Genomic DNA, 27,580 nt, shown 5'->3' with positions numbered 1-27,580 from the left:
AGCACCAGACAGGTTCCCTGTTCATCTGAACTCCCTCCAGCAAGTTCCTCTTGACAAACACTGCAAAATAATTTTTGTCTAAACCAGCTGTGAGGCTGGTTTTATTGTTGTCCATAAAGCAACTGCATTTGGAAAAAAAACTTAGGCAAAGAAATATCACAGAGGAAGCCCCTGTAGTTTCATAAATGCTTGTGTAAATAAAGCTTTGGCATGAGTGTCTGCAAAACTGACTCATTCAAGCCCCTCCTCATTTACTGAACACTTCTGCCATTCACTCAGACTGTTGACAGACTCAGGTGTGACTTTTCTATGCTATGCCATTGGCCACTAACAGACGATAGCCACACAAAACTGCAATGAATTACTTTCAAGCAGCTCTAAACCTGAAATTTGTCTGCATAAAAGCCTATATGAACACTTGAAGTAACAAACAAATTTATCAAGACTCAAATCCTTGTGTGAAGACAAAAACAGAGCTGTATTTGCTGAAAGCGGTGGTTGTGATTTAGATGAGGGATACAGAACCACAAAGAAGCTACCTGTTCAGCAGAAGCCACTGATGTATGGGCACAGTGGCCTAAGCAGTACATTATATTTCCTAAAAGGGTCATCTCGCCCTGACTACCAAAGCAGGCAATATGAGCTGACATCACACATAAGAACGTATTGTCTGTATGTACAGATGCATATGATAATCTTTAACACAAATCCACCAGAGACACAGGTGAATAGAAAAGAATCTGAAACAAACTCCTACTTATTTCTAATCTAGGAAATCAGACTAAAATTCTTCAGTGGGGTTTGGGTTTTCTATTTGTTTTGTTTTACAGAGGAAGAAAATCCATGCTCCCAGGATGCGGAGATGCTCTATGCCAAATGTCAGCATGGAGCACATTTTTACAGCCAGCTTCTAAACCCATGAATAAAGAAAAGGGCTCAGTGGAAATACTGACAAAAGTTTAACCACAGTGGGCCAAAGTTAGCCTTGTGTCGGTGCAGGCAACTCCACTGATGTTAATGGACTTTTACACCAAGGCTAGAATTGGCCCAATGCCTGTAGCTGGCACAGCTAAAATCTGCAGGCATGATATGGAAAGACCGCAGCTTGAAGGGACTGGATGCTTCCCGCTGAACCTGTTGGGATTTGTGTTCATCAGAATGGATTGCATCAGTTCCTTCATGAATGAGCACCTGCAGATTCACCCATGATCAGCTCTAAAGAAACTCGATGCCAGCTTTTCATGGGGCAGTGATTATGGATTACAGTGCTCCTAGCAAATTGTAAAGCTTGAGGGATGATAATGTGCCCCTCACTGACAGAAACCTCTGTCAGGCCTCCTTTTGCACACAGCGCTGTGCTTTGTGGGGTTTTTTTAAGAGCAAGACCACACAGGGATTTTGACATCCTGTAAATGGAAAGCTGTAGCTGGTGTTTAAACGTGATGAATCCAATCCTGAGGGCCTTAGTTTCAGCAGGGAATGAATGACCGAGCTCAGGGAAAACAATGGTGCATTATCAAATTAATTTCACACTGCAGATCACGTGAGATTCCCCAGAGTCCCTCCAATGCCAAAACACAATCCGATTGTGTAGATCAGCAGCACAACTGCTGTCATCAAGGGTAAATTAACTGGCTAAACTCATCCCCTGGTGTAACCTTACTTGTATCACTGAGTAGGACAGTGGGATCCTGCAACAAACAATTTTAATGTGGAATTTGACCATCTTCAAGTTTTGCCAATAAGTGGAATTTCCAGTCTGTGTCTACTGCATAAAATCAGCTGCTCTGATGAGGAGCTCCACATAGGCATAAATTTTGTCCATATGGAGTCCCACTGCTTTGAAGTAAATCATGCTTGCTCCAATTTCATTAATGGAATTATAGTGGTGGGTTGCAGCAGGCAGCCTCTGCATCCTACACACACACAGAAGCACAAACACCTACACACAGCCTGACATAGACCACATCTGTATCCTAATCAAACTGAAAGTGATTTAGGCTATAGTCCTGCAAAGAATTCTGCATGGGGACATATAGAAATGCATCTTGTGAAACATTTGTTGAAAAGCTGTCCTAAGCAAAGCAGCCTTATTTTAGCAAATGCCAAGCACCTTGAAGATGCACACACTGAAATAGTTCAGCACAGCACAAGATCTTGCAGTGCTGTGGAAACCAACAGAACAGGTACATTAGGCATTTAACTAAAGGCATTCAGAGTTAAATGTATGGTTGGCTACCATGAGCTGAAAGATGAAAATTTTCTGACTGCAGCTTCTGTAGCTTCTTAATATACTGTAGGTTTTTCATGTCTTGTCTTACCTGATAGATTCCAAGGGCACCTTACTTAGAAATTAATAAACAATCTGGCCAAAATTTAAGATAAGATTTGAGGAGAGAAGGACTGGAGGGGAGTAGCAGCTGAGGAAGAAAAGACTTCAAAACCAGGAGTGTTAATACAGGGCAAATAATCAAAACATACAACAACTACAATCTAAGTGATAGCTATGCCTAGTCAATAAAAAAACAACAGTAAACTTTGTGGTAGCATCTTACCACTTGTCAGATGAACATAAAAATTGACTCTATGAATGCTCCTAGCCCTTGCAAATGAGAAGTGAAGCATGTTAAAATAAACAAAACAACCTCCAGCAAGATTTTGGAGATGAGCAGCTGGAGTGATAACATCTTACTCCAGCTGAACTCCAACAACACCACCACATTCGATGGCAGCCTCTACTGCACAGAGAATCAGCCACCAAAGAGTAACTCATTACGTTGTGGTCCCACGATGTAAGTAGTCACATCAGCATACTGCAGGCAGCTGCAGCAATAAGCCTTCCCCAACACTTATAAATTCTACATGGTATATGTATTTGGGGGTGTAATGCATAATTTGCATGACATATTTAGAAAGCTCTAATTAATTTTGTGATCGATGCTCTAAAACTACTGAGTGAAGTTAAGATCTTTTTAAAATTGTTAAATTACATTTATGAATTAACACAAGCAGGGCTGAGTAATCACCACTTCATGTTCATGTATAGTTCATTCAGTTCAATTAAGTTCTGCTGTATAATGAAGAGGAGAAAATAGCCAGACAAAATGCTATTGCAAGAATCTGGGTGACAACTAATACAGTTCACAAAAGAGTAAGAAAAATGGTAGATTTTTTTAAACCTTTTAAAGAAAATAACTGTGAGATTTATTAAGGAGGCAAAATATGTACTATTACTGATAGAATTATCTCACGCTCAGAGTGATTAAATGTTTTGTGAACTACCCTTAGAAGACATTCTACCCCGTCCAGCAATACAGTCATGTCTGCAGTGGAAGACAGGTACTGTTTTAACAGCATATCATACAGGTGCAGAAACATTTTAGGAGAGAAAATGAGGAATACTATAAACAATTGAAGTGCTATGAGGAATTATGTGCAGACACGAATACAGTATCTTGAACATTCCTGGTATAGGGAACATATGGTACTCTTCCTCCTGTAGATGGGGCTAAATATTCCTTGTATCTTGTTTCGGGTTTACCTTACTACCTATCATGATGGTAAGAGAGAATCAGTGAAAAAATAATAACAATACCATTGGCATCAAGGATTAAAAGGGAACAACTGAATTTTTAGGGAATTTTTTTTGGTTTTTTCCCTGTGCCTTACTGACTGGTTGGTGAGCTCACTTGTTACAGACCTGAGGAGGGTAATACAGAAGAGAGGAGTCGGTTGATAAGCCAAAAGTGAATATGGATCCATATTCCCCAAACTCATCAATCCTAATTCTTTGTGTGGAAAAATTTCTCCACAGACCCTCTCTCTTAGTATAAAAGCTCAGGAAAACCAGTCAATATGTTACTTTTGTTATTTGCCACACACACACAGCTGTGGCTGCCTTGGTCATCTTGGTGACGTTGATTAGTGCCTACTCGCACAGAAGCACAACACACCTTTCTCTGAAGATTTATTCTCCTCTGTAACTCACCATGGCAGCAAGAATATAAATTGCTCCAATTTGCAATCTGACCAAGACTCAGGGGCTCAAAAGCAAAGAGCACCGAGGTATGAAATGGATGGGTACTGACCATGATAAGATATCAGAATTATTTCTTGCCTTAAATATAATGACTCCAACAACATCCTACCCTTTGGCAGAGGAACTCAGCACATGTATCATGATTATCACCCTCAGTTCTGCGCTGAAGATCTCATCATATCTGACTCTTCTGAACTTGTGAGAACCTGGAAAATCACGCCCCAAGTCTAGATCTGCAGAATGCTAGCCACATCCTCTTTAAGCCATGACATAACAAAAAAATGCTTTTTCACGCCATCAGCAGAGGTGCTGTTACGATAAATGCCTAGCGCTGGTGGTTTCTCTGTACACATGCTGACAGATGCAACTACTGTTGATCTAACAGTGAGCTCTTCACCTTCGAGAAGTCCACATGAGAAAGACAAAACCATCCATCTCTCTCAATTTGCTAGGCACACCAAGAGGAAGAGCATGAAGCAATGCTAACTGACTGGAGAGCAGACGAACACTGTAACATTGTGCTGCACAGGCAGCACAGTCAATTCCTGCAGCAGATACTCATTTGATCAAAAGTGGTTCTGCTGGCAATTTACTTTTCTTGATCCCACAGAAAAAGAGTTTTAGTCCCTGTTTTAAACTTGACTTCTACTTGCTGCCCTCAGGAAAATCAAGGCCAGATAAATGATTTTCAAAGACATGACAGTTTCTTTTTTTCAGATTCAGAAAATGATTTTGTCTTGATGAATAATACAGGCTTTATTCGTGTAACTTAACTCAGAGCTACAAAGCACCTCTGCTCTCTCCAGGTAACCAAGGACACATGCATTTTTAACACAACTGTCTCAAAATGAGTTTGCAGGGCAGGCCGTCAAAAAATCCATCCTGTAACCTGGATAATGAGATGTGGAGCCATTCGAAACCATTCAGCATGCCATGCTGCCACTTCTGCAGATTTGCTTTATTAAGGAGGGCTACACTATAAAGCATTTATTTCTTTGTTTTTATTATTATTGGGTGGGGGTGGGAGTGGGGAAGTTACTCAAAACCAATATTTTTAGATGCATCAGGTACTTCTAGAGCTCCACAGAAACCTGAGACTTCTCCTGAAAGTATAGATTAACATCACTGGTTACTTCACAACATCAAAATACAGATAATTTAACCAGAGAAAGTTAGTCTCCTCTGAGTTTGCTGGATCTAACATCAATATTATCTTAACATGATGCTTTCTCTCTCATTTCTAATTCACTCCTTGCACCCAGACACCAAATTTCTCCTTATCACACTATAACCACTCGTGCTTTTGACATCACATCCCAGCATGTTTCTACACCACTCACATCTCTACCATTTTGTTCCCAAGCAAAACAAATAATCCAGCCCCACATCAAAGCAACAAGTAGGCACAATCTGAAAACTGCACAGGTTTCAGTAATGGAAGACAGCAAGGAACAAGCAAGGTCTTATTGCCAAACAGCAAGGAAAATTAATGAGGCTTTCAAATGCCTAACTGGCAGTGTTAGTGTGTTAAAAGAATGTAAAAGAGGGGAAAGGACCATCTGCCTGCCAACTATGAGTACTCTCTGGCTTGTGCTAAAAACTCCACTGACTGCTGGGCTTGAAATTCAGGTATTAAAACTTTAAGGGATGCATTCAAGACTTTTATGAAATGAATGTGATTTACACCAAAAGACACAGCCAGTGATGCCTTTTAGCCTCTCTTACTTTCATTAGTATTTTGCCTTCAAATGGATTCTCTGGATCTTTGGTCACCAGTAGAATTTCAGGCTTCCAAAAAAGGTTCTTTTTTATTTACAATGATTCATAAAATGTATGAATCAGGGGTTGATTTATAATTCCAGACTGCTGCTTGGTCATCGAGTTGAAATAAAAGAAAATGGTAACCTAATCATCAAACTAAATGATGGCAAGGATAGTCTGAAAAGGAGTATTTTCCTCTGAAACCATTTTGCTCTATGTCCAGATTCAAATCTGACACAGTCAAAAGGAAGGACTCCTCTAGGATTTGGTAGTAGACGAACCTATTGTAAAGATAATGCACCATTTGACACAGTAGTGGTTACTCTTTGGTTTCTGAAGTTTTACAATAGTGCCTACAAGTAACATCACCCCTAAGTCACAGCTGGGAAGACCCAAGTATCTCAGCTGCATTTCCACCATATATCCCTCCCTTACACACAGACATACAGAGTTTGGGGAAAGCAATCTGTACCTTTCATGCACAAGCCCCCATTCAGAAGCTGTGCTGACTTACCCTGACAAGCAAAATCACTTTCCTAGGGCTATCACATGAAAAGGTGTTAACATTCATGTTAAAAAAGGAGGTTAGTGACTGGACTCATACTGCTCCAAGACTGTGGTGCCACATTTTCAAAGGTATCCAGAATTATGATTTTATTCAGAGCACGTAAGATGCACAAGTGGCTTTATCAAAGTACATGCAGGAGTTTGAGCTGAGCATTAATTAGTGGCACCAGAAGATGTACAACTCCAGAGCGAAACCTGAAGCAGCATGAACTGCAATTCATAAGAATGAAGCTTCCACTGACCATTGATCACTGACACAACGTATGTAACAACAGAGCTACCTACCAATACTGGAACAGTGTAAAAATCTAAAAAGAGTGAGTTGGTAGAAGGGGAAGGAAATTAAGGAAAGTTTAGGCTGGCTGTTAAGAGTTCATTATGGTGAATGGTACACTTTCCCAAGGGAAGCAATAGATACTTCGTTATTTAAAGCCAATAGGAGAAAATGCAGGGAACAATGTAGGGAACAATCCCACATCCCAGGGATGAGCTGGATAGGCTGTCAGCCCTTTTCCAATAGTCATTAGCTTATGATTTACCAATAATTATTTTCTGAATTAAAAGGTCAAAAGACCCTCACCATTCTGCTTACTAATTTCCATAAATATACATATCCCAGGGATAAGCTGGATAGGCTGTCAGCCCTTTTCCAATAGTCATTAGCTTATGATTTACCAACAATTATTTTCTGAATTAAAAGGTCAAAAGACCCTCACCATTCTGCTTACTAATTTCCATAAATATACATTACAGCAGACAGAGAACAAGTTCTCCCTGTACAATATGCTGTATCTGTCACCTTGCAATTACTGAAATACCATGCAGCAAAGCCTCTTCACTACAGAGATTTTAGTTTCTAAACAATGGTGAGGATCACTAACTAGAACTTTCCCTTGCACTTTGCGAAACAACAGAGCTGTTGCACCATGTTCCTCTGAGACTGAGTGTGCCTGGAAGCTATGCCAGGATGAAGAAAAAAGGTTGTAATTAAGATCTAGTGATATACCTGGAACAATTTAGGGCTCTGTCTACAAACACTGTTTGTATTCACACTGTCTGTATTCCTAGCAGCTGTAACGCACTTTCAGCTCAGGCTCCAAACTTCAAGACACCTTGCATCAGCCATAGACTAGGTGGACTAGGAGCCCATCTCACATCCCATACTTCTTCTGGAAGAAGACATGAGACAAATGAAAGACAAAATAAGCAGGTTTATGTTCAGACTGGACAAAAGATGTGCTGAGAGTTAGAAGAATTAGAAGAAGCCAGTTATTGCAGGTGGGCTAAATGGAGAGGCATTTTGAAAAGGGCATTTCCCCAATTCTAGAAAACAAAGAAACTCGTCATTCTAGAATTAAAAGCCTGGGTGGGTTGCCAGAGGTGAAGGAAACAAGGGCAGGGAAAAGGAACAAAAGGAAGTTTTGCAACAACTCAGCTATCAGCCATGAATTGCCCATGTTCAAAGGGTGACTCTGGGATTCAGAAGAGAAGACAAGCATGAGGAGGAAAGGAGCAGAGATTTCATAAGGGCATTTTTTATTCTCCTTGGTCTTCTGACTCCTACACTGCCTGAAAGGACAGAGTTAATAGGTTAGGAATCCTCTGAAAATCCTATTTCTTTTATCTATCACACATCCCTAGAGAGACAAATAGTTGTCCAGAAAGAGCTGGGATCTAGAAATACAAGGATACAGAAAGGAAGAGACCACATGAGCAACCAAGTTTTACCCCCTGCCTATTTATGGTGGTGGTTAACAGCATAAAATTAAAATGCCTGTGCTAACACATTCCTAGCTTAGCCAGGCCAAGGTGAGGCCTGCTAACTAGGAAGAGCTGCAGGGCACGTAGAAGAACCAGATGTTTGCCTGCTGAATGACTAATCGTGTCCTCACCCTCAGTAAAGTGTTCAAGTGGCATGAAGAGACACATACTTGGCTTCATGAACAGCTACCTTTAGCATTCAGTTGAAAACGTTGTCAGGGTATTTCAGTCCAAGGTTGGAGTGGCTGAAAATTCCTCATTCCCATTCCAACCCAACCAACCAGCCTGTCAGACAGATGCAGATGTTTTCTGGTGAAACACAAACATCTGTAATCACTGGATTAGGTACGGTTAAGAGGATGAAAGCAAAGGACAACATCCAAGCACTGCAGCCTGCAGGGACTGGGCAGAGGGAGGGAAGGAAGCTGCCAGCATCTTATACAAGGCTGGGAAGAGCCCTGCCCTGCTGGGAGGGCAGCAGCCCTGTCAGCAGCAGCCCAGCCGGCGGCAGATGGGAGCTTGCCCATTTCTGACAATGCGGATGGGAATCAGGAAAGGAACAGAAGTTACAGGGCAAACAGCATGAGAAAGGTTGGAGCTCAGCCCATTTCCAGCCAAAAGAACCACATAATTTACCAGCCTCTAAGAGAAGCAAGTTGACTGAAGTTTGCTTTTGCCTTTGCCTTTGGGGGGATTTCTGACCGGGAAACAGAAGACATCTGCCCTTCTGCATTCAGCAGAGCAGATCCATGACCTCTAAGGACAACCTAACACAGCAGCACTTTCCTTCATGAGGGACCCATGAACTCCAGGCTACAAAACACTGTCTCCATCCTCCTCACCAAACAGGGCAGCCAAGGGCAAAATGCTTTCTGAGAAGCAGTAGTACTGATTGTCCTTTGCACGCTAGTGTCAAACAGCAACATCCTAGAGGTCCTTCTCTCTCCAGAAGGTATAACACCCCTAGCCGATGAGGACAAGCTTGGGGATCTGTTGTTACATGAGCCCTTCCTGATGGGAACAGGATGCCAACCAAGTGCGCTCTAGATTTTTTACTATAACATCCTGTCAGACTGCCAAAGGTATTAAATAACAAAACTGCTTATTTTCAACCATGACCACAGTTCAGCGCAGCCAAGTGAAAACAGTCCATTGCAGGTGGACAGCATATAAAGCACTACACCCAGCCCCTGGAGAGGGCACCCTGCCCTTAACGATGTGTATTCCAGCTGTACCGTAACAGATGTACGGTCCCAATTCAGCTTAAAAAAAATACTGCCTTTGGTAGACTCACTAGTTTAAAGGTAAAATATGCTATTGGCTCTAAGTTCAGTTGTTCAACATTGATATATTCCACCTTCTGTTAAAATAGAATCTTGGTAGCTATCCATGTCTGACGCAGTAATGAAAACCAACCTGCTTCTACAGACCACGAGTGATACTAAATGAAAGGAACTGCGAACTGGGCATGCCAGTAGGAGTGAAATGCGAAAACTTCTGAAAGAGAAAAGATATGCACAGTCCTCAAGAATACTTGGTTCAGATTAGAAGAGAGGACAAGTTATCTTTAAAAGACAGACTGATCGAAAGCTGATGGCAGGAATTTTAAGACACCATCCCCCTCTTATTTCAGTGATCTTTGGATCAGGTCCATAGCAGGAGGCTCGTAGCCAATTCATATGCTTTAAATTCAGGAGGAACAAATACAGTAACTTCTTGAGTGACTTTTAGAGGGGTAGTTCTAGAGACAATTTGCTCTCAGCATTTCAGTCCACATCAAAGCTGGTGCCAACTAGTCAAGTTGACGGGAACTTCAGTGGCAGCTGGACCTTTGCAATGTGCACTTGTAGAGGAGAGAATGGAGAGTATCTTCATTTGCAACCCACTTCAAAGTCAAGTTAGCTAGGGTATCACGGGAACATGGACAACCGACAAGAGAGCCTTGGCAACTCTTTTGTAATCTCTTAGTCCTGAAAGGAAGCTCAACAATTAAAGCTAGTGTGCAAGCCTTAATGCACCAGAGAGGTCTGGCTTTCAATTCAAATGCTGAGGTTTGGAGGATCATAGCCAACACCAGCCACAGAGTCAGCAGCATGTTTCCAGTTTGTGATCTCTATATGCAAGCTGGATTTCCACTCTGGGAAGGGAAAGGGTGAAGGGAAATAATTCAAGTTATCATGCCTTTGGGGTGTATGTTTTTTTTAATTTAGCTTTTTTTCTGGCCAGGCTGGCACATGTCACTAGGAGCAAAGCCAACACTCGACACACAGTATGTCAGGTGACTCACCACTGATCACTGCTTATTACTGGGAGCACAGGTGCGGTGGAATCTAAGAATGGGAAGTGCAAACTTCTTGTATCAAAGGAAATCAGGGTGGCTAATGCCAGCTGTTCTGCAAGTAATTTGGGAATGAAGTGGAAGAGTTAGTAGCAGCTAACTGGCGGGAATCTAGCTTTTCTGCAAGCACTGCTCCAGCAGGGTGGGTTTCAGAGATAATGCTGCCAGTTTGAACAAGAACATCTTGTTTTTAATAGCACACATCTGTCCTTTCTGTTGTTTTGATGAAAGAAAGGGTCATGTCAAATGGAAATCACCAAATGGGAGTTGTGCTTCAGACTGATTTTCTCCTATGCATACAACCAATATGCAGAGATGGGAAACCATTTGAAATATATAACACTTTTCAGGAAATCATTTAAAACAGTCTCTGATTAATTCTCACAACTCTAGAATATACTGTCTTTTTTTTTTCCCTTATGCATTATTATTTCAACAGAGAAACCTGATACTGACTTCCCATTGTTTGCCCAAGGCAATGAGTGAGCTGCTGGTAGGGATGAGTTTAGAAGTTAAAACTTACCAATTCCCAGGCTTGTATTTAAATAATCACAGCACATGTCTCTCTTTCTCAGTCAATTCATGTCCCTTTCTAACTGTTAACACAGACCAAAGCAGATGACATTTATACAAGATTACTTTACTCCAAGCAATATTAATACTTGCAATTCTGTAGCTGGCCCAGACTAAGTGTTCCCAGAGCTTTAGAAATCCCAGTGACCAAAGCCTCACCGCATTTCTGTGAAGTCTATTTGCTTTGTAATGGGGCTGAGTAGTGAAGCATGGAGTGTTTATGGGACATGCTCATATTCACGCAGTAAGCCTATAACAGGACTTGATGCTAGTCATGGATGCCAGGTCATTCCCAAATGTTTCAGGAGTGCTCTGAGTCTTCAACCTATGTTCACCTCAAGAGCCCATTCTGCCCTTCCTTCAGTTCAGTCTTCAGCCAGAAATGTTCTCCACAAGAGGCACACAAAAGATGTAATAAGACCCTGTCCAGTGATCTTGAACAATTTCATCAGTGCTAGACATCCACACACAGAAATTTTGTAGGATGAAGGGACCAATCACAAAAGACTCTATTGTTTTGGTTCTCTAAACAAATTTTTGGGCTGTGTGCAGTGTAATGTGCATACCATTTAACCTTTTAACATTGTTAGTTGTAGGTACCAATAAACTCAATAAGGGAACATTTGAAATCAGTCTCACCTAACTGTAAAATCGATGCTACCTGTCACAGCACAGTAAAATGCTAAGGCTCCAACTGTACTGTATGGTTTCAACTCCTAACTACATGAAAACACACACAATGCTCTCTAAGATACTGTAGTCCTGCTAAAACAATTTTCATTAAATACCTCAAAGAGCCAAAGACATTATTATCCAAAAACAAAGAGAAAGCATTTAAACCACAAGCTGCTTGGATTCAGATGGATTCCCACTGCTATTTGTGTTACAGAGACAGGTAGAGGTTCCACAAGAGTGGCATGGCACAATTTGCTATCCAGTGTTAACTTCTCACAAGAACTTCTCAACAACTTCACACAAGAACTTTTGATCGCAATGAACAGATTACACGTACGCTCGTACTCATTCACAGTGGAAAGTTGAGGCAGAGAGCGCTCATCAGACATCCTCTTGGAGCTGGTTTAAACTTCCTGTCCCTGCACCATCTGACCTCTGTGTGAGTTAGACCTTCCTGCAAAAAGGAAATTATTGCCCAATAATCCAGGATGTAAATCTATATTGCAATAGGTATTAACTGCTAACTCTCCGAGCAGACACTGTATTACACAGTCAGAACATCTTCTTGCGGTTAAGAGGATTACACTGAACCACATAAAGGCACTCTTTAGTTATCATTCCAACTCAGGCAGGAGATGCAAGCACTGCACAGGTAGGTATACCTGCACTAGCTGACAAGGCACGGGCTGTATTAGCACTACCAGCATCTTAGGTACTTACTTGGGCAGTTCATATAAAATAAAGCCCTCAGAGCCATGAAGAAACAGCCCTTGAGGTTTCAGAGCTAAAGCGTGTAGAGAAATAAAATTCTAAACCTGCTAAAGATGTTTTTATTTAAGTGACATATTTGTTCCTTCATAGTCCATTATCTGACCAGGTTCAGCTACGTCTAATAGCCCCAGTGAGAGAAAAAAAGAAAACAGCAACTATACGAACAGATGATTTTTGTAAGTCAAGTGAGTGGGGATGGTTTTACGAACTTAACCCTTCCAAAGACAAGCAAGTGCAAAGACCTGTCCCTACTAACGTTGTATCACACAGCATCCAGTTGCCCCTCTCAGCTCTGACATTCCCAAGTCTCCTTCAAATGCCACGTCCATTGCTTGCAATCCTGAAGCAAAGCCAGGAGGAACCACAGCATGTGTGGCAAGCTGCACTCTTAACAGCCGAAAGGATGTTTTGGCTACTGACTCCACAGTAAACCCTCTCTTTTCATTACGAATATGTCCAAACAGTATTTCACTGGCAGACACAGTCTTCTGCTCAGACTCAAGACAGCCATTTACAAGTCTTGTTCACCTGCGTCCTTAATTGGGGCCCTCATTTGGCTATGGCCTCTTACCTCTCTTTTCCACATAAGAAACTCCAGCTCAGGAGAGGAAGTGCTTTAAACTCCAGCTAATTAACTCAGCAGGAGAAAGTCAGAGCTCAAAATGTACCCTCCCAAACCAGAAACTCCTTACCCTGCAGTTAGGAAATACGATGCTGCTGACAACTCTTAAACACTCCTCCCACAAGAAATTTATTTCTCCCATAACTTCTAGGGAATTACTCCTATACAGTCTCAACATAAAAAATCCTGGGAAACAGTGACACCCACATATATGTACACCTTCCCAGAGGCAAGTGCAGAAACATTAAGGACATGCACATGGCTTTGCTGTCATACTTGTTCAGATGGAGCTTCCAACCTCCTAGATGAGTTGTGCACTGAAGTAAAGGATACACATATGTCACTAAATTGTTCTGCTCGTCCACAACAAGGCCAGGTAGCAGGACACCTGCACTCCCCTCAGCTCTGCCACTGACTGCACACCCCAGTCCTAAACCACTAAACATGAGCAGCCAAATCTGAAAATGAGGTGCCTTGCTGGAAAGGCATGACTCCGAGACCCCCAGTGTGTTTGACTCTCTGTGACTTCCCTCTGCTTTGCGCTTTCAGGACCCCTGAGACCAGGAATGCACAACCAGGCATCCAAAAATGGAGGGCTGTACCTCATTAGCCTATATGAAAAGCCATGTTCTCTGCTGTTCTACATAAGCAGCATACAACCATATGCATCTTAGTACAGCTACACCTATTAATACAACATGGGGATGTTGCATATTGGCCCTAATCTCTCTCATTTCACTTTATCCTCCTCTAAAATGGAAATTAATAATACCCATAAGGCATGGCAAACCACTTTGTAATCCCCAAATGAAAGGTTCCGTAGGTGTGAAGTATTCAGAAGATGTATTTATTTTCAAACTGCAAAAAAGCTTGCTGCTGTGTTCCCTGCCTGTATTTAGCAGACCTCTCTGCTGTGCAGATCTGAAGCAGACATCAGGGAAAGGAATGCTGTGATAATCAACTCCAAATCCCACCATCTATTTGTTCCACTAATTAAAGGAATATTTACTCAGGAAGCAGGTTTACACTAGATGAATAGTTTCTAAGAACAAATATGATTTAATTATGTGTAGATGCAAGAAGCATACTACATATTAAGTAGATTAATTTATGCTCACTAAAAATACAGGCAAAGTTGGTGCTTGGCTATTAATTTTCTATGTTGTAGAAAAAGGGTAAGAAGGGGTTCACAGAGCTGTCTGCTTTAGAAGCTTATTTAAAAGTGATCTGCATTTTTTTCACAAAGAACCAGAGTAAGTACTTTGCATAAGATAACTTCATTTACTCACTGCATTCTATAAATAAATTGTATTCTAGACTAAAAAAAAAATTAATTTTATGGAATTAAGTAGCAAAGCAAGAAAGAAATGAAGCACCTTGAGCAAGGAATAAAGCAAGTTTTTAAACGATGACTTCATGTGTGAGTAAGGATGAACAAGTTAAAGAAGTGCCAGATAGCACAGTTACAAAGAGAGTCCTTACAGGAGCCAAGGCAGAGCAGGCCAGTGCTGGAGATTTGATGGTACATGAACTTGGCCCCTCCATGCCCACATTCTGTAGTCAACACCAGACGTCGCGTGACTAAAGGAAAGCATGAGGCAACCTACAACATGAGTTGTGTGGAAGAGTCTCTTTGCCAACAGCTGTTTTCTTTAATAAAGAAGACAGACTCCCAGCCTCAGAAGGTGACAAACACTTGAGCAGAAGAGTAAAGAAAAGGTCTTCATGGGGCTTCAAACAGCAAGACAGCAACTTTGAACTGAATCCATGGATTATAGCATACAAAGTGTATTGATTGAGTTATTGAAAGAGCTGATAAGACAAAAGCAACACAATATTTTGGTATCAAACTAATCTGGCAAAATTGTTCATTTGATGACACTGTGGATAAAAAAAAATAATTGGTATTTTTTAACAGTTACCATAAGTATTCATAAAGTATCCATCAACAACATTTGGCCTTGCTTTATAGGAAAAAATAATTTCCCAGAAAGGGCAGGGACTATTTCAAGGCCCTTCTGATTTAATATAAAGAATTCATGCTATTTCTGCTGTCAAACAAGAAAAAGTGACTGTGACTGCAGGACTCTCATTCACTGCCTTCCTTTACAATCTTAGACAAGTGACTCAACTTCTTTTTGCCTCAGCTTCTTCCCTGGTAAAAAGGAAATTTGTTCACTTAGGAATCATAAAGGATGATGCAATGGGTTTGATATATTACAGCTGGATAAGGCACAAAATAACACAACTTTTTTTGTAAATTCTTCTTCCTGTCCTCTACATGTGCTACTAAATATAGTGGAGCAAGACAGTTGTAACTGATTCTTTCTTCTTAGTGCTGCCTTACACTTTCTGCACAAACTTCCTCCCTTTTCAATATCCTTGAAAAACAAGAATTTACTGTCATTCCACCACACTTCAATGTGCTGTTACCTCCAGTTTCATACCAGCAGAAAGCTGGCTTTTCTTATTTGCTCCTGTGTTTGCAAGTATATAGAAGACTTCAGTTCTCAAAGACACAGAATTTAGCCTACAAGTAAAGTTTTTAGGAGTCTGGCTGAAATGGAACATAGCTAATCTTGTGGGTGAAAATTCAGACATGAATATATTTTAAGCGTATCTCCAGTTCCTACCAAGGCTTAGCTACTGCTGAGTTCAGCTGAGCCCGTGTTCAGCTGAATGTTAGAGGTATAGTTGACACTGCCTGAGGTTGGGGAATGGACTACATCATGCATCAAGATCTGTTCTATGGAAGTCTAGCCACCAATATATTAATTTAGTGTCTGAGTGTTTATCCGATGCAGCTCAATATTTCATTACAATGTCTAAAACTCAGCCTTTAAAAAAATACAAACCAGATAAGGTATGGGAGAAAGGAAACACAACCTTTGAAATCCTCTGTGAAACAGAGGCCAGCAGAATACAAAGAGTTTTGTAGCATTTTAGAAATTAAGAGCAGCCCATTTTTATCAAATAAATGCTGTTGTAGCTGAAACAACACAGATTGCAGACACATTTGTAGCTTTCTGTCTTACAGAGAAGCCAAAGTTTTTGGTGAAAGATCTTCCTACATCAATCTGCTTTGAAGTGCTTCCTACAATCATGATAATCTGTTCCAGAAACTGGTCATAACAGAAAACACCATTTCAAAGCAGTCTACAAAGCACATTTCTAAAAATGCTTTCAGTTACACCTCAATTGCAAATATGCCACTGAGCCACTTACTTTTTCATCGGGGAGGGTTGTCTGTGATAAGCACACATTTTTCCTGATCTCCTGCTTTTTAATCATGTCTATCAAGTCATTGTAACTGACAGACATGTTAGCTCTGGTATTCAAAACAAATAAGAGATGCCTAAATTATACTGCTGCATTTTAAAGAGGTACTGTCAGGTTGAAAACCTGAGGCCAGCTCATGCAGCTCTGACTCAGGTTAGTATGCCAATTTCAAAAGCAAATAGTCCTTGGATAAGAACTGCAAGACGTGAACATTTGAGGTTTTTTAAATGAAAAATCCAATTTTAACTTACATAAATGGAATTTTTGTTACAGACGTCCCTTGGTGCAGGATCAGGCCCTTATCTCTTCTACAAATATCTTAGGCCATTAGAACTGCAGACATCAGATTATTTCCAGTTCTTTATACTATTAATTTAAGCCCCTGATTCTACGAGGTAGAAGACTGCCATGTAAATAATCCCACTGGCTCAGGTCCTTGTGATAACTTCACTGAAGCACTTCAGTAGTTCATTTGGTCTATTTGTGGAGAAAAGTCTTATTCTATCCAAGTAAAAACTTCAGAGGTTTTTTTTCCTTCCTCAGTTGAATCAGCTTGGGAAAGGGAAAAAAAAACCAACAACCAAGCCTCATTATTTTACTTCTGTTTCTAATCAATTACTTCTGCATCTCATGCTCAAACATTTGGGAAACTTAAAATTCAACAGAAAAAGAGATCTTGTTGTTTTGGGTTTTAATTAAAACTGGAAATGCTTCTCCTAGTGCTAGATTTTGCAACAGCATAATCTTGCAGACCTAATTTTGGAGGGCGCCTCTGGACCAATATAGCCCCTATGTAACCCCTTCCCATAGGTATAAACTTGTCTTTGAGTTTTTGGGCTCATGCCACTAGCCCTCAGTTAAGCACAACCACAGCTCTTCAATGAGGCTGCACTAGTATATCTGTGAGTAGTACTGGGCTCTTGCACTTTTCTTGGATGTCCAAGTCCTTTGAGAGCTTTGTAAACGGATAGCAGAGTAGGCTGCCAGAAAACAAAGAGTTTTCATTAAATGATAACATCTTTCCAAACTCAAAACAGATATTGTATTACTTATGGGAAGGTTCTAGTTCTCTCAACCACAAGTATCACAGTTAAGTTTAGTGCAGCCGAGCCATACACTAGTATAACTTTTGGAAATAGTTTAAGAGTATTTGCCTTGTGTTAGCAATCAAGAACTCAGGCCAGTAAATTCTCATCCATAGGTCATTTCACTGAGATGAGTAACACTTTGTGCATTTGTGCAGATGGCAAAAATGAGTTTTATTCTGCAGGTTCAGATCTTACACCTGCAAGAACAGAATGGCTTCCTCACCAGAAATTCAACCTGAACTCTGCTCTCAGTCTGAAGTGTCGCTTTTCTCTTTGCCTACAACACAGCACTCCTGAGTGAAAAAGAAAGTCTGGTTAAGCCCAGGCAAAGTGCAGCCAGATGTTTTGACACTTCCCTGCAGAGAGCTCCTCTGATTCAATGCTGCTCTGATTTACAAGCAGTGCTACTGCTGTAGTCCCTACCCACCTCCCAGCCATCCTCCTCTGCCAGTAAAAACCAGCTGTTGCCTTTTACCACTACAGCTACTCCAGTTCTTCACCAGGTATGTATCACACCAGGCTCCTCATGCCAAGAGCTTCCTATACCACTATCCCTATTTTCTGCCTTCAAACTTTATAAGCCTTATCTCCTGCTGTCTATCATGTGCTCAGCTCTGCTCTGCAATCTCTGCTGTTCCAGTTCTCCCAAACCTTTGCAGCTGTCAGCACTACTGTCTCCTTCGGCCAGTAGCATCCTTAGAAAGCATTCAGAGAAGAGCCATCAGGCAATAAGGATTGAAAAAACACAGAAGAAACCAGTATCATACTGAAATATCACAGAGTAACTAAGAGATTACTTGATTGCAGTTCACAAGTACTTTCACAGGAAGAAAATGTGATGCTCTGGCTCTCCAGATGAGAGCATAACAGGACCAAGAACCTAGCAACTGAGAAACTAAAAAGCAACATAATCGCAAGGGATGCTGAATTTTAAACACTTAACCAAGAATTTCAGGCTGTTCTCTTCCTTCAGAAATATCTAAATCGAAATTGGATGCTTGTCGAGAATAGTTGACTGGTTTGAACATAAATCACCTCAGGAAAAGTTCTTCTGTGCCTTCAGGGAAGACAGATAAAATGACTGAAAGCACCTTTCTGGAGTTACCATCCATCACTGTGGGAGGAGGGACTAGATGGGGAAGCATTCCAGCAATCAAAAGTAAAACGTAAACTAAAGGGTGAAATGCTAAAAACCTGGTTCACATGCGTCCTCTCACAAGTCCGTATTCTTCATTTGAATAAAGACCAAGTGACTGTAGAAGAGACTGCTTCCCTGAAGTATATCATCTGCAAATCTGCCCATGATTTTTCAATGAAAAATTAAATTTAGGTTTGTCAGCCTTGATACACTTTGTCTTTATGAAAATAGGAATGAAATATAACATTGGGAGTAATCTTATCCAGTCATCTTAACTAATTTAGCATTTTGCATGCCTTAGCTTATGAACTTTAGAGAGAGATTCTTGGCAAAGAAGGATGGCATGGTAACTTCAGCCTTCTTAAAATTAACTCACACCAGCTATTCTCAGTAGTACCATCATTATCTGCGAAACTGTGGTCAAATGAAGAATCAATAAACAAATATGAAGAAGAAATTTAGGGGGAAAAACGAAGTGCTATTAGCATTCCAGGAGTATAATAAACTCATAATTCTCCAAGGCAAAGCAGTGAAGCCTGGATTTGCAAAGCAACCACAGACAAGGAGGTGTGCAAAGCTCATTCCAAATATAAGTTGGTTTAATATTTCAAAGACCCATTAGAGGGAACACATAGCATTAGCAATACCATGGTTTGTATTCCTGATGTACAGCCCTAGACAAATACAGAAGGTATCTAGTAAATTACTCTCTCAGGAACAATTTCTGTTGGTTAAGGAATGAAAATGTTACGTTTTAAATATGTTAATAACTTGCTTTTGTTTTAATTCAATCTATATAGATGCATGTCTGGCATGCATATAAAAATTCAAAATAAAGGAATGATCCCTATTTCATCTTCAGAATGCTGGGACCAATTGTGCACATGCAATCAGGGTACTTTTCTTCCTCAAACCGTAGTCACGCTAACTTGAACTGAACTGCTTGTGTGAGTAAAGGATTTGCACGATCAAGTTACCTACTGGCAATGTTTAGCAAGGAGATAAATGCAGAGTCTTGTAAGGCACAGGTCTAGGGCTCTGATATAGGAAAGCAATGAGATGAAACATTTCATTCATAGGATTTAACTACATATTTCAAATTAAGTATGTGAATAAGGGGTTTCAGGGGTTGTAACCTTGCCTCTGCCACTAATGCACTCTATGACCTTGAGCAAGTCATGTAAGACCAGACTCTTCACAGACCTCAAAGTCTAATTCATACTGATTTCAGCTGCTGGCAGTCCTACTTGGCACCTGTCTGCATTGTTATGTTTCATGACATCTTTAACGGATGACCACAAAATTCTTCAGCCATAGTCCTTTCATGCCTCAGTTTCTCTCCCTAATGATTATTACTTCTGACTGCAGAGCATGGTTGTCAAAATGGAAATAAGGGTAAATTGTACCATTATATCACTTGATTATCCTCACAAAGCAGGAACTATGAAATTCTTCATAATTTGTATTATGTGCTACTTGACATCATCCTTCGTCAGTATTGGAACAGTGCATAGTTACAGTGCATAGTCCTGTTTTGCTCATGTTGAATAAAGTATGTATCTTTGTCCTACCACAAGCCACTAATGACACTATTTCCCGTGTTGTCTTTTATTTTAAGTAGGTGGTTACTAGCTGCAATCACAACTTAAAAGCTAAACTCTCTTGGACTGGAGGAGCACCCTGGACACAGGCAGAAACTGAGTCTCAGCTTTGTATTTTTAATGAAAATGTCCTTCATACATGGAGCAGACCGCAAAAAGGTCAGAGGGTGAAATATTAAGTGATTTATAAATACAGACTGATTGTCCTGTCCCAACCATGTGTTTGAAAATCTCCTTCTGGCAGACAATCATCTTCAATCAGGAATAGAGAGCAGGGAAAGGAACATGAGGCAGGGCAGGGGGATCTGTAATCACTCTAACAAACTTTTGAGACCTAGCCAATTTTTCCCTCCCTGCTTTATATATACAGACTCCAATAAGCATCTCTTTCTACTTTCTTGAATTTACTATATTATCTGGTCAAACTGAGTTATCCACAGTGAACTTCCTACCCTTTCGTTTCTTGTCTTCTTATTTCCCCGCCCCCTAATCTTTGATCTATTGTAAGTCAGATTTGTAGGAGATAAGTAAGTAACCTTTAGCTGAAACAGCAGGCTAAACAACTTCCACGTGGCTAGCAACACAGCAAAGCAATTAAACGTGCCCAACAGGCCATCCGTAGTCAGCATCCTCTTCCTTAAGAGGCTGGCCCCAAAGTGTTTCCAGATTTATTTTCTAATACTACCTCTGAGTTGTGCAGATGGCCCCAGCACCCACCCAAAACCTCTTTGAAGTTACTATGAATCTACACAGCCAGGTAAGCTCATTGGCCCTGATTCTGACGCAAGAATGAGGATGTGGCCACAGTCTCGTGGGAGTTTGTTTCCTGTCCCTTGAGAAGGCAGGGACGATCTTCTCCCTTCTCACGTAACTAGTCATAACTGTCATAGCCATATTTTGGAAACAGCAATTTGATCTCTGAGTCAGGACACTTTCATACCACATAAGAAATTGTCATTCTGTTATCCTTTCAAATAAAGTTAAAGCTATTTTTTTCATTTTTACTCTACATCGGTAACCTGCACAAGGTTTGCACTTGAAATGAAAAATACTACTTTTAAAATGACAAACACTGAACACGGGACATTCATTACCACCAAAAAAAGCACTCTCTGTCTATGGAGGATCATAATTCATTCACTGATACACGCACCCACATTTTCTCCAAGGAGTTTCACAAATTCGCATGCACTCCCAGCACTAGATTTTGCATTTCAATCTAGGCATTAGCTATAAAAGATGTGTAAAATCTTATGTAGTCAGACAGAAGCTGTTCCCTATTGGCTACATAATAAGCACCTTAGGTGGCTCCAGGGTATAAAATTATTCCAAAAGGGGTGTGGAAAAAATTACACTGCATAAATTGATTCCAGATCCACCTGTTCCAGGTGTCAGCAAATATATTTTGTTAAAGCCATCTGCTTGTCTTAAAAGCTAATAGTTTCTGAAGACTATGGCACAAGCAATCTGTGAAATATACAAACTTCAGAAGCCACAAACCCTTAAATGGCAAATGGCTTATAGATCATCTAGTAGGACTTAGTCTTGCTGTTCTGCAGGACTGCAGACAGCATCTTTGCCCCATATCTGAGCTTATCCAACATCAGGGTAGGTCCTCCATAGCATGGAGGGTTCAGGGATACCAGAGGATCCATTTGGCATCACCAGATCCTGACATACTGTTCCCAATTACAGAGGCTGCTTCACAGGTTTGAAGTTATGATTAAGCTTTTGAGCGCAGCACAATATTTGGCAGAGATAAAACTGATGACTATGGTTCTTCTCTGCAGGTTGCTGCGTCCCAGCTGGTCACATGTTGCTGCACAATGGATAAAGTCAAACCTTTGAAACTGGAACCCTGCAATTTATTTGGCTTCCAGCAACAGCTAATAGGGAGTACGTTATATACTGAGACTAGCAAGCCCATAAGCATTTAGCCTGCTCAACAAAGCAGATGACCCACAGAGGTCAGACACTGCTACAGTTTGTGTTTATCAGGGCCTGATCATGTAGGGTGCTGTTTCCCAGGGATGCATTAACAAGAATGAAGAACATGTAGCACCTTGTAAGATCAAGCTCCTTCACAGCAGCTTCTGGGAAGAAAATATCCTGTGCTTTCTCCACAAATGACCCCTTACTGAAAAACAATGAAATTACACAGATGATTTATAAACTCCTGAGGTGTTCACAATTGATTTGGGGATTAAGACTAGTAATCAGCATGTTTACTTATGATCTCATTTAAACCTCACTAAAAAGTAAATAAAGACACACCAGTCCTTAACCAGCACAGTGCTTTGGTATATGCTTAATTATAAGCACATGAATAGCCCTGTCACCAATTCAGAGACATACTCTGTAACTTGGTAACATCCTTCACATGCAAATTACCTCCCAGACTCACTACATTCGGAAACAAAACAAACTTGTTTGGTTTATAGATATATATTTAATAGCAGTAATACTTCTAGAGTATCATTACTCATACACTCATCATCAGAAAATCACTTTGAGTGATTTTGTGTGGACCTTAAAAATTTGTGCTTTGTATGAGAGCTGAAGCAGAGGTAACTTCGGGAGTCACAGTGCTGTAGTCAAGGAGACCTTGCACACTGAAAGTCACGGTTATGCTGTTGGAGCTCTGCTGCACTTTGCTCGCATGGTTTGAGCCTGGGGTGAAGAATAACCGCTGTCAGGCATTATTTTTTTTTTTGGACAACAACGAGAATGGAGGTGAAATAAATACTGAGGCTAACTATGCTTGAAGAATAATGTCCAGCAAGCAAGGCACTGTCCACATAAGTTGCAGGCTCAAATACCTGTCAAAGCGTTCTATTTCATATTCAGACAACTCCTACTGAAACTAACAAAAATCACCACCATGGACAGAGATAGGATGAGTCCTGGGACTACTGAGCACAACGGAGGAGTCAGGAGCCCACAGCGTAAAATGTAGAGAAACGATCCCTACAATTAGACTAGCTGACATGCTCCCTTCAGTGAGGTTTTTTTTCCTCCTGAAAAGGGAAAAAAGACAACAGAACAATAACAAAGAACTGTTGACTTGATCCTCAGAGTCAACAACACTCATATTGGGACACAGCCCGTTTCAAGGCACAGCAGGGATAGTGCTGTAATACTCCACAGTTTGTCTCCTGGACTAAATCACAAGGACTCAAACTAAAATAGCAGCAGTTCACCTTCACAGTATTCAGTCTTTAAAAGGTAAGTCCATCACCACAGACTCTGCAATCTCAGCATGACTTGATACTACATATCTGCTGCACAACAAACACCAATGAATTTCACCCCTAGAGAACCATTCTGAATTGCTTCCACCACTATCTGCAGATGATTGAATTTCTCTTTTTCAGTTTTACACCAGAAATGATCTGGTTGGGCATGATTTGAAGCAAGGCAAATCCAGTTGCAGACTTCACACCGGAATGCACCTAAACTCTGGATCTTGGCATTGCCCCAGCAGTGGAACATATTCACATCACTATGACAGACTCATTCCTCATCACTTCCCCTCTCTCTTGGGGCTGGTCTGCACTTGTCGCTGTAGCTCTTGCCATGAAGGCAGTGAGCATCACTTAGGAGACTTGACAAAGCTGGAGTCCGTTGCATGGCTTTCCAATGACAGACCCTTGGTAAAATTATCCATGGCTCTCAGTAAAAAATTAACTAAGAAATGCTGATCTAATGATTCCAGGCATATAGATAAATAAAAGGTGAAAAGGCTTTTAAAGGCATTCTAAACACAATATTTTAGAAGATGAATCAATATACTTCTCTAAGCTGGAAATAAATGGGTTCTCAAAGAAAGTTAAATTTAGAGAAGAAAATGTTTGGAGTTTTCTTACTATGGAAAACAGTGATGACAGCTCCTTGGAGGGCATTTATATGCACAGCAATCCAAAGCTAGGGCTTCATCATGCTCTTTCTAAAATCAGTGGAGTCAGAACAGGTTAAGGTTACTGCTGCCAGCCTACTTAATGTGAACAAAAGTAGCTTTGCAATCATACAGAATTGTCCTTAATTTCCAAGCCTTCACTGGACAAACCCATATGGAAGTGATGCAATCACAAAGCAAAACAATGACTGCTTTGATCCTGCATCTTTTACGCAGGCGATTAACCTTCCTGATGTCTTTACAAGGAATCACCTGAATAAAGGCTCCCGGATAACACCCTAAATTCCCAGATCCCAGTAGATACAGCACAGATCAGTACTCAAGGCAGAAAGGCAGTCGCGCAGCAGATTGCTTTGTGGTATTGTTTGATACTGCCCCCTTTTGCCAAACTGCAAGTCAACAGCCTAGACTTCACACAAACTTTTCATGTCATGTATTTGTTTTCAGGAAAACATATTCATGCAGATGGTCTTATTTAACCCTAGCATGACTGCTCACATGATTATTAATCCTAACTAAAATAAAAAACTATTGTTCAAACCATGTTTAATATCACAGAGTGAGACTGCTCTCTAGGAACATTTCCTCTAACAAGGATCCATCATGTTTCAGCCCAAGTCAAGCAGGACTTTTACAACTGGCTACAAGGTAAGAAACAAAGACTATAAGCCTGGGTGCATGTTCCCCCAAGTCAGGTGTCTGCCTGGAGAATAAAGGGCAATCATACTGGACAACCAAAGCCATTTTGTTTCGGCACTTATTTCATCTTACTGCAAAAGAGCTAAAATCCCATGGCACCACTTGTATCAAGTTTCTATCTGGCTACATGCACTCCTACTGAACCCAATTCTATGCCATCTTTTTGAGTGTACATGAACTGATCAGGGCCACCTTGTTAGAAGTCATTCCCCACACAGACCCTCATCCCCTACATCTCTCTGTTCAAACCTTTTGTCTTCTGGGGTTGTGCTTTTTCACTAGCTGGAGTTTGCACAACTCTCTCCTCCCTTGGTTGCCCCAGCTCTTTGCAAGAGGGGAGGGAGGTCACAGAGGGCAGCCACTGCCAATTCCATCAGCCTAATGGGCTGGGGGGATGAACAAAGCAAATATCTATATTCTGAATGGTGGGATCTCTCTCCCCTCCATGACTTCAGGATTAACATGTCCCTGACAGGGGAGGACAAAAACTTAACCGCTCTGAGGAAAGAAAGCTTGATACAGAGAAAAAAAGAGAAATTGCCTCCACTTCCCTGAAAATGCAAGAAGCATAACATAAAATGCCACGATTCCCTACTATAGCCTGCCTAGTGCAGAGTCTGCTTATCATCCAGTCCAATCTGAACAGAAAAGTTTTAGTCTAAAAGGGAGAAAAAATGAAAAAAAGATGTGGATGATTCAAATGGCTGTTTAAAAATGAAATCTCTATTACAAAAACTGATTAAATATCAGCAGGATTTTTCCTTTTCCCACTGCCACCTTCTCCGCAGTTTATGACCAGGTTTCTCCCTTGGGTGCTTACAAATCACACATATAATCAAGAGAGCACTTTTCTATGAGTAGCTTGTTCCAGCTACTTTCACTCCTCCTCCTTGCCTTCACTCACCCAGGATCTCTACTGATCTCAAACAGCAGTAAGAATCAAAGCCCATTATAACTTTTAGTTTAGTTGGTTTCTATTTTGTTTGCAGCGCAGTCGGCTTGGGGTCTCAGCCTACCACTGAACTCATCCAGAGGCAATGAGAGCTAACCTCTTGCAGCTCAGACTATAATTTAGGAATAGAAATATTTGCTGTAATGAGAGGGAACACTTGCACAACAAAAAAAGAAACTTTACTATGATCTGAAACCAATATATCCATACATAAATAGTTCAAGGGGAAAAAAAGGAAAAAAGGAAAAACTTAAAACCCAACCAAAAATAAGAACAACAAAAGAAAAAAAGCAGGACCTGGCATCTATCATGTGTGGAGACCTTTTTTGAGGACAGGAAATTATTTGAGAGTCTAACCTGAGCCAACAGAGGACAGTGAACCCTTAGGACATAGATACTCCTCTATGCTTACACTCCACCTAAACGCCCATGGACAGGTTCAGTACCGACTTGGCAAGCACACCTTTTGTTTGTTTCCTCTGAGGCATAACAGTAAGCATGTTCCTGGGGAGCAGATGGTAGTACTGGAAAACACAGATCTCCAACTTTTGGTGTGGGTGTTGGAGCTGGATTGACAAAGGTTGTTCCTGGGAATCCCCCCCCCCTCCCCCCATAAGTTTCTAACAATACACGGAGCTAAAGAACCGCACAAGGCTCTCTGCTTCCCTCTCCCTCTCCCCTTCGCTTTTGATCTCCATCAGGACGTGAGCTGAAATTTAATGGGCCACCCCTACCACAAAGACAAATTACCATCTAAAAAAAAACACATTAATATCCCTCAGTCTGTGCTATCCGGCTTCCCACCACTGCACCCCCTTCTTTCTCGCCACAGCCCCGTTCAGAGGGTTTAGGAAGGGCTGCGAAGATTGGGGGGAGAGAAAGGAAAGAAACCACCTCCGCTGCCACCTCCTAGCTAACGTCCTCTCCAGCGCTGCCGGACTGCAAAAACAGCGACAAAAAAGCCCCTCTCGCTCCACAGCCCGCGGGGAGCAGGCCGGCGGCGCACGAAGCGCCGTGCACAAACAGGCGCCCACGCCCCGCAGGGTGCCCCCGGCCCCTCCATCACCCCGCGCCGCTGCGCCGGGAGCGGCCGAGCCGCGCAGCAGCCCGGGGCTGCCCACCTCCCCGGGATCCCAAGCCCAGCGCCGCCCGCTCGCCCCGGCCCCCCGCGAAGTTGAGAAGTTTGCGCGCCCCCCGCCCCGCGGCCGAGCCCGCCGCCCGCCTCCCAGCCCGCCGCCGCGCTGCGCTTACGGGGTGGCCGCCGGGCTCCACGGTGCGAGGCTCACCGGCACATCGTGCTCCGGCTGCCGCAGGAGCGGGGGCAGCCGCGGCGCGGCTCGGCGGGGCTCGGCGCGGCTCGGCGGGGCTGGGCTGGGCTCGGCGTAGGGCGAGCAGGGGAGCGGAGCGGCGGCTCTCCCCAGCCCGGCGCTTAGGGGGCGCCGCCTCGGGCCATGCGAGCGGCTGCGGGCAGCGTCCCCGCGGCGCGGCCGGAGTTGGGACCGAAGTCCTCCCCTGCGCTCCGCTGTCTCTTCCAGGAGGCTCCTATCAGCACGGCTTCAACTCTTTCCATCGGAGACCGGGGGGAGGAGGAGGAGGAGGAGGCGGAGGAGGAGGAGGTAGGGAAGGAGGAGGGAGCTAGGGGCTGGCAGCCCCAACTCGCACTGATGTCAACTAATATATTCAAAGTTCAACAGGGCATTTCTTCGCAGGCGGATCGCCCTCGCCACCCTCCCCGCTGCTCGCAGCCGGCCGCCCCGGGCCGGCGGGGCGTCCCGTGGAGCGCGGCGGCGCTCGGCGGAC

General features: G+C 42.1%; 1 protein-coding gene across 5 annotated transcripts in view; it reads right to left on the bottom strand.

Moving 5' to 3' along the window:
• SEMA5B (semaphorin 5B) overlaps positions 1-27,379 on the bottom strand; it is a 281,742-nt gene extending 254,363 nt beyond the window's left edge. The window contains exon 1 of one of the 5 annotated variants that reach the window (XM_037397958.1): positions 27,032-27,379. The gene's annotated coding sequence lies outside the window, so the exon portion shown is untranslated. The remainder of the gene's footprint in view (positions 1-27,031) is intronic. The other 4 variants (XM_037397957.1, XM_037397955.1, XM_037397954.1 and 1 more) reach the window with 4 other exon arrangements.
• Positions 27,380-27,580: the final 201 nt, after the last annotated feature.

The sequence above is a fragment of the Falco rusticolus genome, chromosome 8 (genome assembly GCF_015220075.1).
Source record: "Falco rusticolus isolate bFalRus1 chromosome 8, bFalRus1.pri, whole genome shotgun sequence".
Lineage (NCBI taxonomy): Eukaryota > Metazoa > Chordata > Aves > Falconiformes > Falconidae > Falco > Falco rusticolus.
This window is presented reverse-complemented; position numbering and strand designations above follow the sequence as displayed.